This window comes from Callorhinus ursinus, unplaced genomic scaffold, assembly GCF_003265705.2.
Source record: "Callorhinus ursinus isolate GAN/ISIS: 27379988/994484 unplaced genomic scaffold, GSC_fseal_2.0 scaffold17, whole genome shotgun sequence".
Lineage (NCBI taxonomy): Eukaryota > Metazoa > Chordata > Mammalia > Carnivora > Otariidae > Callorhinus > Callorhinus ursinus.
This window is the reverse complement of record NW_027397079.1, coordinates 19,639,548-19,653,734: the sequence shown is the minus strand read 5'-3', so window position 1 is coordinate 19,653,734 and position 14,187 is coordinate 19,639,548. Positions and strand designations below refer to the sequence as shown.

The following is a 14,187-nucleotide window of genomic DNA, read 5'->3' as shown; positions in this document are numbered from 1 at the left end:
AATATGAGATCTTGATGGAAGAGGTGGTTGGTGTGTGGGTTTAATCAGTCACTCAAGAAGGGGAACTGATTGGCCTCTATTCAGGGCCTCAAAACTGTGTGAAGACAGCATTGAAAAACAGACAAAACCTATATTATAATATTCTTATACAAGTGAGCAGAGATCCCTGAGAAGGGGTATGAGAGACATACGGTAAGTGTAAGTCAAAGGACAGAAGCTAACCAAGGATGCAGTGTCAGCTTACACCTGACTCCAGCTTGAAACCCCCTAAGAAACTAAACCAAGAGGGCTGGCCTTTCATCCCCCATGGCAATCAGTTATTGGCCAAGGTTGTCTCCAGGCGCTAGTGTGGGGGTGAAGCGTTAGCAGGTGAGATGGATCTCTTTGGGATAATGGCAGTTGTCTAGAGAAGAGGACAGATGCAAATTATCAGCCAGCAGTCATGGCAGATGTGAGTAAAGAGTTTACCTGGCCCCAATAACATCCACCATCTGACTCTACTCATAAAATTAGATTATGAAGACTCCCTCATCTCAAATTGCCATATTAGTAGGAAGGAGAGTCTTGGAGCCTCTATCTCTCTGCCTTCTCCCTTATGTTAAAAAAAGTCCCAGAAGCACTTATCCATTCCAAAGAAATGAATGCCAGAAACTTCAGGCGATGGGCCTTCCAAGCTACTGTGCTCAATTACAAAGTTCTCATCAGTTATCCGAATAAAACCTTTTAAGGAGTAGTTTATCCAACTCATTAAAATCACTTCCAAATCCCCTCCTCCCACCTTCAGTACCTGTGTCTTAGTCATTGTGACTCTTTCCAACCAAAGCCTTTCTGAGTCCTTCCAATATACTTTTAAAACAATTTTGACTGCACATTCCTATGAAAATTTGATAATCATGTAGATAACTACCTCCATTCACAGACACCTCTCACTAATAAGGCTCTTGTGCTCGCTCTCTCTCTCTCTTTCTCTCCCCCTTTGTTTCACTCTTTCCACATATACTCTTACTCTCTTCCTTGGGAAAATTGGATGGGTGTTCAAACCATATTTATTTTTTTCATGTATTTTGTTTTTTTTAGCATTTTTTATTCAATGAGTCAACATACAGTACATCATTAGTTTTTGATGTAGTGTTCAATATTTAAATGAACAATTGGAGGCAGAGTCTTCCCCAAAAACTCAGGGGCACTGTAAAATGTTAATTGCCAACCCACATCCAGAGAATAAAAATTAATGGTTTGCTTTTAAATGATAGTTCTTCAGTCTCTAAAGTAGATGATAGAGAGATAGATGATAAGTAGATCAATCTCCTCTAATGGGCATTGCATTATATCTGAGTACACACAGGCTACATAGTGATAAAATAATGAGATGTTTCCCTTCACAATTATGATTATAAGAAAGCATAACAGTAATGCCACTATTATCCAAAACATTCCTATAATTCATCTTTTAGAAATGCTTTTAGACTTAATTTATAAGGACGTGCAAAAAATCAATCTCACTAATACATAAACATAAATATTATTTCTTTTAATTATGAAGGAGCGCATAAAATGTAAGTAAATAGACATCTTATTATCTCCTCCACTGTTAAATTCCCTTGGTGTACAGTGTACATCATCACTGAATGATGTTAATTACAAATGAGTTTTTACACTTAATAAAGTCTTAAATTACATAAAGCAAAAGCTAATACAACTTGCCATTATAATAGCATGTCAAACTCTCCTTGTGATATCTATCTATATCTATAAATAAATCAAACAAAAATATTAGTGTAGTGGGGCGCCTGGGTGGCTCAGTTGGTTAAGCGACTGCCTTCGGCTCAGGTCATGATCCTGGAGTCCCGGAATCGAGTCCCACATCGGGCTCCCTGCTCAGCAGGGAGTCTACTTCTCCCTCTGACCCTCTTCTCTCTCGTGCTTTCTATCTCTCATTCTCTCTCTCTCTCAAGTAAATAAATAAAATCTTTAAAAAAATATTAGTGTAGCACAGAAAAATTGAAATTAAAATTTACAAATATGATCTACTTGGTAGCTATCAATTCTTATACCAAAAGATGAGAATGTGTTTTCTCTCCCTGAAAACATGAAACAGTTACAAAAAAATGACAATCCAAGTCACTACAGAAGGGTCAACACATTTAGTAGAATTGCTATAACACAGATCCCATTCTCTGATCTAAGTGCAATTATGGCATTAGAAGTCAGAAAGGATATTAAGAAAAAACAATTAATAAAATAACTATACTACTTTTAGAAACTAAAGTACTCAAATTGATGGCATAAGGAAAATGTCAAAATTGAAACTGTAAGAAATAGTGACTGAAGTACAGTGTAAAATCCTATATAACAAAGTGTGTAGGTGCAGTCAAAGCTTCACTTAGGAGGTAAATTTAATTTTTTTTAATTAAGGGGGTTAAATATTCAACTCAGGATATTAGGAAAAGCCCTGTAGAGTAAATCCAAGAATACCAAAAGAAGGATATTGTAAAAATAAGACAAAATTTAAAAAGGAACAAGAAGTAAACTTTGGATCTTTAGAATTGCTGATAAAATAGCAAACTTCTAGAAAGACTGAGCAAGAAAACAGGGAAGAAAACAATTTATATAAGAATATACTACTATAAACAATAGATATTTTTCAACTATAAGAAGATAGGAATGCAAGGGCTGATAAACTTGAAAGCTTCTGTTAGCAAGAAACTTTCTAGAAAACGTTAACTTCTCTAATTGATTAAGAATAGAAAGCCAAAAAAGGGGGTAAAAATACTTTTAAGATTAGTTAACGATTAAAATCCTATCCCATCAAAAACCGTATCATCGAACTTTGCCTCAACTTAAAGAAACCATAATCCCTATATCTGAAGAATAAGGGATAGAGAAACATTGAAGATACAGAACTTATATTATGAGGCTAAAACAACCTTTCTGTTAAAACCGGGAAAAAACAATTTAAGATAAACTCATAGGTAAGCCTCATTTTAGAGCTAAATTAATGAAAATCACACTTAAAGTACTAGAAAATATAATTCAGCAGTACATTAAAAATATACTGTGGTCAAGTAGATGATATCTCAGGAACATAAGCATGGTTCAACATTAGAAAAAATATTTAAAAAGAAATACTCCACATTAAAAAAATGTAAATGAGGGAAAAAAGCATCCACTCTTTCAAAAGATGCAAAATACACTTAGCTAACTTGGAAACAAAGGAAATTTCTTTAGAAGTTTACTTACTTAATTCAAAAAAAACTATTTCCTCTATCCAACATTGTACAGGAGCTACTAGCCTATGTAATAAAATGAGGGCAAAAAATATCATAATTATTGGAAAGGGAAAGAACAAATTTTTTTGCAGGTGATACGATTATACACACAAATGAATGAAATGTTCTATATGGAAAAGTCAAATAATCAAATAATTCTCTACAAAAATAATAAAATACTTAATCAAATAGACAAACGATTAGAAATTATAGAATGTACTGCTAGGTAGAAGATCAATATATATAGGAATTAGTAACATTTCTATATACCACTAGAATCTAAAAAAAAAAAAGAAAATATATTGGAAAAACACCCTATTCATCATAAAAGCCAATATTATAATATGCCTAGGAATAAATCTAACACAAATTGGCAATATCTTTATGTAAATATTCCAAAACCCTACTGAAGGCAATGAATAAGACCTGAATAAGGGTACAGATATACTACATTAAAGAGCATAAGGACTAAGATGGTAAATATATATATATATATATATCAGTCTCACCAACGTAATATAAAATTACATCAAGTTGATCTTAAAATGATATTGAGAGTAGGGGTGCCTGGGTGGCTCAGTCAGTTAAGCGTCCAACTCTTGGTTTTGGCTCAGGTCATGATCTCAGGGTCATGGGATCCAGCCAATGTTGGGCTCCATGCTGAGCATGGAGCATGCTTAAGATTCTCTTCTCCCTCTCCCTCTGCCCCTCCCCAACTGCCCTCTCTTAAAAAAAAAAAAAAGACATTAAAATGCAGTGGTAATTATTTCAGGGTGGTATCAGCATAAGGATAAGCAAATGAGCACCAGAACAGAAAGAACATTTATGGAAACATGACAAAATAGAGATGGCATTGAAAGTTAAAGAAACAATTACTTTCCATATTCAGTTACACTGAGAAAAATGAAGTAAAACCAGATTCTTATAAGTACCCTAAAAGTGAAACCAATTCCAAGTAGATCAAAGATCCAAATGTGATATGTGACATGACAAAAATTTTAGAAGAAAATGTGGGACAATATCTGTGATCTTGGGTAAAAAAATGGATGTTTTTAAAAAGATACTGAAACTAAAAATCATGAGTAAAATTTAAAAGTGAATATTTTTATTATAAAAAAGGAAAGAAGATACCATGCTAAAGTTAGAACAAGGTTATTCCTCACAAGAAAATAGATATTTGCAACTTCTACAAACAGCAAGCAATAGTATCCAGATTAAAAATCTATAAAAGCATAAATCTGTAATGACATTTTACTTCCTACCCAAAAGGTTGGCAAATATTTGTATTATCAAGCAATATCAACAATATTGAGAAATAGAAACAAACTGTTCATGACAGCATAAATTGATATCAAACTTTTGGAGACAATTTGGTCATTTCTACTAAAGTGAAGTTGTTTATAATCTATAACCCAATAGCTATCCAACAATTACATTTCCATATTTATGAGGAACTCTAAGTCTTTCAAGAAGAATATTTATGGTAACATTGTTCATATTGCTGAAAATTAACAGTAATCTTAATATATGTAAGAGGAAAATGGTAAATTATAGATAGAATGTGGATAAATTTTAAAAACAAAGTTGAACAACAAAAAAGCAAAATTAAATATTGTCACATATAGTACAGTTGGTATTTATATAAAAGTTAGCCAGGTGGAAAATTTTCTATGTTTATGGATAGAAACACAAAAATTAAAATATAATATTCATGGGGAAGATGAATAAAAAAACCTCAAGTTAGTGGTTACTTGTGAGGAAGAAGAAACAGTCATACCACTCCCTTTTGTTCTATAGCAATCATATAAAATTATATAGAATTAAAATATATGTATTCTTACTCATTTAGAGAAAGAATAAAATCATATCTACTTCAATGTAAAATGAATTAAGCCTTCTGCTACCAATGAGGCTGGTTTCAACGTCTGATGGGCTGTGAAGATTTTGGTGGAGAGAAAAATATGTCATTCTACAGAGAAAAAAAAAATGTGTCTTCTTCAAGAAGGCAGAGTAAAGATTTTATTCTCTTCATGATGCCATAGGCATTTCAAAACTTACCTGGGTTCCACTTATTGGAGAATTCAGAGACATTTACTTAGAACATAATAGCAAAATAAAAGTCATGGTAAAAGTTACATAGAACTTTTTTGAAGAAATGAATAAATTATATTCAGATACCGATATATATATATAGATCTAGATACTCATGCATTCCATATAGTCACTCTTCTGGTAAGTCCACAGGATTTTTATCTATTATCATTTATTATCATTTTCTGCCTCCAAAATGAACAATAATATGCCATCCCATACTTTTTTCTTTTTTTAAAAGTTTTATTTATTTATTTGAGAGAGAGAGTGAGCAAGTGAGAGAGAGAGCATGAGCACGGGGAGAAGGAGAAGCAGACTCCCCACTGAGCAGGGAGCCCGATGCGGGGCTTGATCCCAGGACCCTGGGACCGTGACCTGAGCTGAAGGCAGATGCTTAACCAACTGAGTCATCCAAGTGCCCACCATATTTTCTTAATTCAGTTTTTAAACCAGTCGTTTACCTATTTGTTCAGACTTCTAGGAAATGGAGACAATGAATAAATTTGCCATGAATCATCACCAACTCAATTTTTACATTGTCAGGAACAAGCACCAATAATTACTACCATGTTGCAAAGTTCAAGGAAGTGTATATAGACTTATAAAGATCAAAAGAATTAATATTGTGAGCCACCAAAATGTAAAAGCACCCTTCAACTGGGAATAAAAATATGAAATTGTCCTTACTAGAGATTTTTAAAGGCCCCTATAGTAAGGCAAATGTCCATAGAATTGAAAGTACAAGATTTATCAGCCAGGTTTATATTTTTAGAGAAAAAAGAAAAGCATTGAATACCATTTGACATAGATATTTTGTTCTTCATGTAATCTAAATGTGTTGAGGAAATATATAACATTTCAGGAACATTTTATATCTTATAATTTAGCAAACTACATCAAATTCTCAAACTGCAGGGAATAACCCACTGAAATCCAATACAGAACTTAAAAAAAAAATACAAAGTGGTTTGTAATACCCTGTTTTAAAGAATGGGAGAATCAAGGTAATTTGTTATATCAAATTTCACTTCAAATATCAGTTTGTCAGAGATTTCACCTCAAATATCAATTCTTCAGGGAAGCCTTTCCTACGGTGATGGCTAGAAGCACACTGTACTTCTCCACTCTAGCATTTTCCACACTGGCTGCTATGTTCCACGTGGGTAGCGACAGTGACTGCGTTTCCTCGTCATTGAAGCTTCAAGTATTATTTTCCACAGGGCTTGCTATGGGCCAGATATTCTCTAAGCAATTTACAAACATTAACTCACTTAATCATCACAATAATCCTGTAAAGTATGATTATCTTTTCCCTTTTACAGATGAAAAAACAGAGGCAAGAAGTTAAAGAATTTGTCCCAGGTCATGTATCTGCTAAGCAGCAAAGTCAGGATTTAAGTTCAGGCAGTGAGAGTTGCCCATGCAAATGTAAGAACTGCAGAACTTACTCTGCTATTAGGGGGGAAGAAAACCCAAAAAACAAAACAAACACACACTAAAACAAAACAAAATAACAGAGAACTTGATAGAACTTATACAATACCAGTTTTTAGACATAGGACAATGAGCACTGTGAGACTATGATCCCTAATAAAAAGAAATCAAGGAAAGTGATTCCAACCATAAACCAGTTTTTGTTTTGTTTTGTTTTGGCCTGGAAGCTATTTCCAGACAGGAGTGCATAGAGGGTCAATCCAAAAAGAGTCCAACAGTTCTGCTAAATTAAAGAGGCAGTGGTCAAATGTTTAGGAGTCCAAGATGGCTTAAAAGTATAGGTCCTCATACCAGGGAGAAAAAAAAAAAAAGAGAAAGAGAGAGAAGCGAAAGGGAGAAAGAGCTCCAGGTCTCTGTATGAAGGTCTTCTCAAGTTTTTGGTTGATTATCTGAATACCAGTCTGTACAAGCATGGGATAAAACTCAATGAAGGTTGAAAAAGAGCTGCTATGAGAGAAAGTACAATTGGCTAAAATCTTAAATGGAACCACTGCAAAAATTCACATAAGGCTGAGAATCATTTGATTTTTTTTTTGTCTGCTAGATTAAATACACCTTGCTGAGTACCTGAAGCATTAAATGAGGACCCCAGAGGCATTATGTCTTGGTAGTGGGACTAAACTCGCCCGAGAGATCACTCTAGACTCACACTCAAACAAACAAAAACCAACATGTGCATACACACGCCCCTATGAAATATCTGCAAGTAGCTTTTTTTCATAATGTATTCAAAACTGTTTTTTAAAGATTTTATTTATTTATTTGACAGAGAGAGATAGCGAGAGAGGGAACACAAGCAGAGGGAGTGGGAGAGGGAGAAGCAGGCTTCCCGCCGAGCAGGGAGCCCGATGCGGGGCTCGATCCCCGGACCCCGGGATCATGACCTGAGCTGAAGGCAGACGCTTAACCGACTGAGCCACCCAGGCGCCCCTATTCAAAACTTTTTTAAAGAAACACAATAAAAGTTACCACTCAACAATTAAATTTTACAATGTCCAGCATCCAGGCAATAGTTTTTAGTTATCCAAAGAAACAGGAAAATATGACTATTTTTTTTCAAAGTAGTCAATAGAAACAAATCCTGAGGTAATAAAATGAGGAATTATCAAACAAGAGTTTTAAAATAGCCATGTTTCAGGATATAAGAGAAAACACATGATCACAAGGATAAAGAGATAAAAGGTAAAGAGATGTAAAAAATATCACGAGACCCATATATATAAAAATAAAATATGGGAAATTAAATGTTTATTAAATTAATACCAAATCAGATACTACAGAAGGAAATAGTGAACACGAACATATAGAGACTGTGCAGAATGAGGCAGAGAGAGAAAAAAAAATGAAAAAAATAACCAGAACCAAGTGATGTGTGGGAAAATATTACTAATATATGATAATTGAATTCCGGAAGAAAAAAGAGAAATGGAGTTAGAAAAATAAACTACTTGAGAAATAATATAGAAAAAAATGTACAAACCAGAAGAAAATTAATAATATTTGAAGAATATACAAACATTTACAGATTTGATAAAAGAAAGAAACCCACAGATCCAAGAAGCTACACGGAAGCCTAACAAAACAAACACAAGCAAAATAGCATCAGACTATCACAAAAGTTGCTGAAAATTCAGGTCTCCAGGCAAAAATCTCAAGATCAACCAGGAATAAAACGAGACATTTGGTTCAGAGGAAGAAAGATAAAAACAGCAGTAACTGCCTTGTCATACATCATGCAAGCCAGACGATGATGGAACAACATGTTTAAAGAAAGAGATCAACCTAGAATTTTTTCAGAATGACATCTAAAATAAAATTGCGAAACATGTGGAAATTAAACAACATAATCCTAAATAACTACACAGTATTTGGAAATGTGTGGGATGTAGCAAATCCAAGTATGTGGTTCCAGAGAGCCTGCTCTGAACCACTGTCCATATTTCATTAGATCTATCTAAATTCTGAGACCAGCAGGTAAGAGCCTGTTTTCCTCATTTATACTGAAGAAACCTGGAACCAGAAGGAATCTTAAAAATCTGATGAAGGCTCTGGTGGCAGAACTAACACAACTGAGTGCTTGATTCCTTGTCTACTCACTGCGCTGTATCCTATTATTTCTGAAATCTACAGGTTCAAAGACTTAACCAAGGAGTACATATTATACACATACATTTTAAGACACATAAGTAGCTGATGAGGAGGTAGAGTGTTTCCTCCCAATGCAAAGGGAAACTAAGTGGCTGGAAGACTATGGACCAGGGAGTATTATTTCTACTATAAATCAATTTGTATCTTTTAAATTATGCATCCTTTCATACGTACCTTTTTTTTAAAAAAACAAAACCAGATGATATGGATGCAATAAAAATAAATTGCCTATAAGTTGCCTGTGTTTATGTCTTGAATTTTTTTATTATGTTAATCACCATACATTACATCATTTGTTTTTGATGTAGTGTTCCATGGTTCATTGTTTGCATATAACACCCAGTGCTCCATGCAGAACGTGCCCTCTTTAATACCCATCACCGGCCTAACCCATCCCCCACCCCCCTCCCCTCTAGAACCTTCAGTCTGTTTCTCAGAGAATTTTATTCTAATTTTATTATAAAAAAGAGTGTTGTACCTGGCAAATACATAAAAATGAAGATATATTATCTTGCTCTTTGGCCATTCTTTATATTTACTCAGTTATTTTGTTCAGTTTATGTGTATTTTAAATGATAAAGATAACATTTTATTTGAAATTTTCACTTTTTTTAAAAATTAGTATTACAACATGCAGGTTACCCTGATTTTACTGCTTTTTCATATACATTATTTTTAGTGGTTATATCTTATCCTTTTGTATATTTATGCTAAAATTTAGTTTGCAGTTATTCCAAATGTTGAATGTTTTGGTTGTTCATAATTTTTCACTTTGTTAATTGTTCAGTGGAAGTCCTTAGTGCATAAAACATTATGTTTTGTTTTCAGGTTTATATTGAGACAAATTCCTAAAGTTTAATTTGAATGTGAAAAATATATGAACATTTTTAAAGACTCGATTATATCCCTCTATCATGCACTATATTTCCTCTGTTTTAAGAATTACCTTGTTATCTTCCCAGTAGAAGCCTCCATGACATCAGGGACAGTGTTTGTGTTCTTTACTCCTCCATCTTTAGTGTCCAGCAGGTGGAAGTGACTGATTTTGCCATTAGATTCCTCCCAAATTGTACAATTCCCCATTCTCATTGGCAGTGGCAGGAAATGTCTATTTCTGCTTTAACTTGTTAGGTTTACAGTTTGTTTATTTCATTTCATTTTTTTCATTTTTAAGGGATTTTTTTTTATTTATTTGATAGAGAGAGAACATAACTGGGGGTAGGGACAGAAGAAAAGGATGAAGCAGGCTCCCCGCTGAGCAAGGAGCCCCACGCGGGGCTCGATCCCAGGACCCCGGGATCAGGACTTGAGCCGAAGGCAGACGCTTAACCGACTAAGCCACTCAGGCGCCCCATATTTTTTCATTTTTATTACAAGTTTGGTATCTTGCTAGCTTAATAAGTGGATATCATACCTTTCTTCTTTATTATTAATACATTTGAACCTACCCAACATCAATCTTCATTATTTGTAGGCTCTTGCTTTTTCTTTCTTTCCCAAATTATCTGCCCAGACCTTTTGGTACTTATCTTATCCACTGGAATGGACTCATCATATATGAAAAATTCTAATCCTTTGACTTACATACTTGTTGCCAATATATCCTCAATTGCTGTTATTTAACTGTTTAATTAAAAAGAAGCAATAATCATTTTTTGTGCCAATGTAAAAACAATACTACTTCAAGAACGTATTTGTCATGGTCTGAAGAAGCTGCTGAAAGAGCATGTTTTTTTTGTTGTTGTTGTTGTTTGTTTGTTTGTTTTTTCAGGGTGTGAAGAAGAAAGCTTGTTTACTGTCTTCAGGTACACAGCCCAGGGGCTCTCTCCTACCATCTCCCTGCTGTGGGGAGAGGTCAGCATCCTCAACCCCAGGTTCATTCCAGGGCTCAGCCCAGTCCCCAGAGCCTCCTGCTCTTTGCCCCTCCCTCCAAGGTCCTGCCCTGGAGGCTCCAGGAGCAATCTGAGGAGTTGGGGACTAGAGAGTCAAGATGAGAGGTGGAAGGAAGCTGCTCAGCTGTCCTTTCTGCGGGAAGTAAAACTGGAACCGCGACTGGGCACACTCCAAGTAACCAAATTCTAGGGTGGACATAGACGCCTGGAGGATAGACCAGAGACCCCAAAAGAAATGGGATGCCAGAGCATATCGATTAGCCTCTACCAGCAAATCTTCTTCCGGTTGCCTCTGCTCCTTTTGGGAGATGGTCTCACCTTTCCTGACCTCTGCCAGGTAATGTCGAGTAAAATGGAGCTGCTGCCCCCGGGTGGGGTAGTCTGCAGCCTGCGCTTTGTAGAAAGGCCACTCCTCCTGAGGATAATCATAAACCCACTCACAGAAATGGTTCCCAATGTCAAAGCCCCTGTAGTTGTAACTACTGTCCTCGAAGTCGACCAGCATGAGTCTGTCGGTGACTTCTGGCTCTGAGAGCGACAAGATGGTCCCTTCCTGGACGTCGTCGTGACAGAAGACTACTGGTGATGGGGTAGAGTCTAGCAATTTCCTGAGGTTGCCCATCTCATCCTTCAGGCTGTACGTTTCCAGCAGGTTCATCTGGGGGAGGCCAGTGGGGCGCAGGTCCTGGATCTGCTTTAGGTACCGTTCTATGGTCCCAAACAGCCAGTGGGGCTCCTTAGTGAACGGCATCTCCATGCCATGGAACCAGGCCATCTTCGTGGCAGTTTCTGCTGACAGCACCGGCTCTCGAAGCTCACAGGTTTTCAGTGGCCGGCTTGGGATGTACTGTTCCAGCCGGCCCTCTGGAAGGACTCCACAGAGCTGGGGCCCCAGCGACCGCTCTGCCAGGATGGCGAACATCACACTTTCGAGGACCAAGCAATCCACGCCCTGCAGCATGGCCCCGTACAGCCGCAGCAGCACCTCCCGGGGCTCCTTGCCAACGTTGGGCAGGTGGTCCGGCAGCGAGCAGCGGAACAGCAGGTCACTGAGGCCTCCGCTCGCAGGGTCAACCCTCAGCTCCTGGGGCCGCACTCGGCGCCAGGCCCCGCGCAAGTACTCCCGGGCGGCCCTGGTAGGCTCGGCGCTCGGCCTCACGCCACCGCGACGAGCCGCGACGCCGGTTCGGGGCCGCGTCCGGGCCCTGAGACTGCTGCAAGCCGTCCTTGGCCAGCCGGTCGCCAACAGCCCCGCCTCCGGCCACAGCTGTCCCCTCGGCAGCCATGGCGCTGGCTGGGCCAAGCCCCACGTCCAGCCGCGCTCAGGCCCCTTCGGGCGGACTCGGCTCCTTCCCAAGAGCATGTATTTTAAAGCAGAATGTGGTGGTGAAGTTTCTCTGTGTCATCTAGCACAGCCTCACTATCCCCCTCCCATCAGACCAATTAGTTGTGAATGCTGAACTATTTTTGCATGTTGTTAATCCTCTTTTGTGCTATTTTTCAAAAATAAAGGTAACAAAGATGAGGTATTGGTTGAAAATCTAAAGTAAAGTTAAATCAAAATATCTCCTTCCCTAAGATGTAATTAAATTGTGCCAAATTAGGGGTTTTATTAATAAGAAAAAAAGCCAACAGTCCAGAAAATAAAGAGTTCGACCCCATGAAAAATGTTTAAAGGCATGAAAAAAGAAAGAAAAAGGCAAAAGTTTCCAAGAACTTAAGTTGCCCAGAATAGACTGTGTGTTTCCTAACTCCCATAGACTGTTCACCATGCCCTCCGTGCCCATCAGTCACACAAGGAACAGAACGAGAAGTGGTCAACTCAGGCTTCCACAATCCCAGCTGAGCTCTTCAACTAGGACACTGAAATCATCTAGCAAGCAAGCAAGAAAGAAAAGGAAAGATAAGAAAAAAGATCACAAGAGAAGAGAAAACAAAATATACATATATCTTAACGTAAGGAAAAAATGCAACTCTCAAATGAAATAGAAAAGATGGATATAAAAAAAAAAGAAACTTGTAGTATGTTCATTCAAAACAAAAGAGCTCTCCCCATTAAACATGGAAAAGAGAAACAAATAATTTGAATTTTCAGGTAGCCAAAGATAATACAATGAATGAAAAATAGTAAGGGAAGACTATGGGCAAATAAAGGTGCAAAATTCACTCTGGAAAAATACAAAACCACGAGAAGAGGAGGAAAAAAATCTTCCCTCAAGTGTTTTTTTTGTTTGTTTGTTTTGATGAAATACAGGAGGACATAAGTTGAGAATAAAAAGATACAACAACATGATAACAAAATACCGGGGGGAAGGTATGAAATTCCTAGTGCTAGGAATTGAGGAATAAAAATAGCATCGTTGCATAAATAGTAAATACGTAAGAAAGAAGAAAATCCATGTTTAGAAAGGAAAATAGAGGAATGGTTTGAGATAATCACAGTTAGTATAGAGGAATAGGACCAAGATCAATAACAGAAAATGGATAGTGATGACCAAATAAAGTTTACTATAAAACAATTAAAAGTTTGATACTAGGAGGGGGGCGGAGCAAGATGGAGGAGGAGTAGGAGACCTAGATTTCGTCTGGTCTCAGGAATTCAGCTGAATAGGGATCAAACCATTCTGAACACCTACGAACTCAACAGGAGACCAAAGAAGAGAGTAGCAACAACTCTCTGAACAGAAAAGTGACCACTTTCTGGAAGAATGACAGGACGAGGGAAGTCACCTCAGCGGAAAGAACGGGGGGTGGTGCCTTCAGCCGGGGACCTACTCAATACAGACATTGGTATGATGTCGGACCTAGAGTTCAGAATCATGACTTTGGAGATGCTAGCTGGGCTTGGGGGAAGCGTGGAAGTTGTTGGAGAGACCCTTTCTGGAGAAATAAAAGAACTGAAGTCTGGCCAAATCGAAATCAGGAAGGCTGTTGATGGGGTGCGGTCCAGAATGGGGGCGCTAACTGCTAGGATGGATGAGGCAGAGGAGAGAATCAGCGATGTGGAGGACCAAATGATGGAAAATGGAGAGGCTGGGAAGGGGAGGGAGAGACAACTGCAGGATCACGAGGGCAGAATTCGAGAGATAAGTGATGCGATAAGACGAAACAACATTGGAATGATTGGGATCCCAGAAGAAGAAGAGGAGAGAGAGAGGGGGGCAGAAGGTATGTTGGAGCAAATTATAGCAGAAAACTTCCCTAATGTGAGGAAGGAAACAGGCATTAAAATCCAGGAGGCACAGAGAACCCCTCTCAAAATCAATAAAAATAGGTCAACACCCCGACATCTA

The 14,187-nt window shown here is 37.6% G+C and overlaps 1 pseudogene; it reads right to left on the bottom strand.

The window, feature by feature from the left end:
• Nucleotides 1-10,795: 10,795 nt before the first annotated feature.
• LOC112834681 (choline/ethanolamine kinase pseudogene) lies at nt 10,796-12,187 on the bottom strand (annotated as a pseudogene).
• Between the last annotated feature and the right edge of the window lie 2,000 nt (nt 12,188-14,187).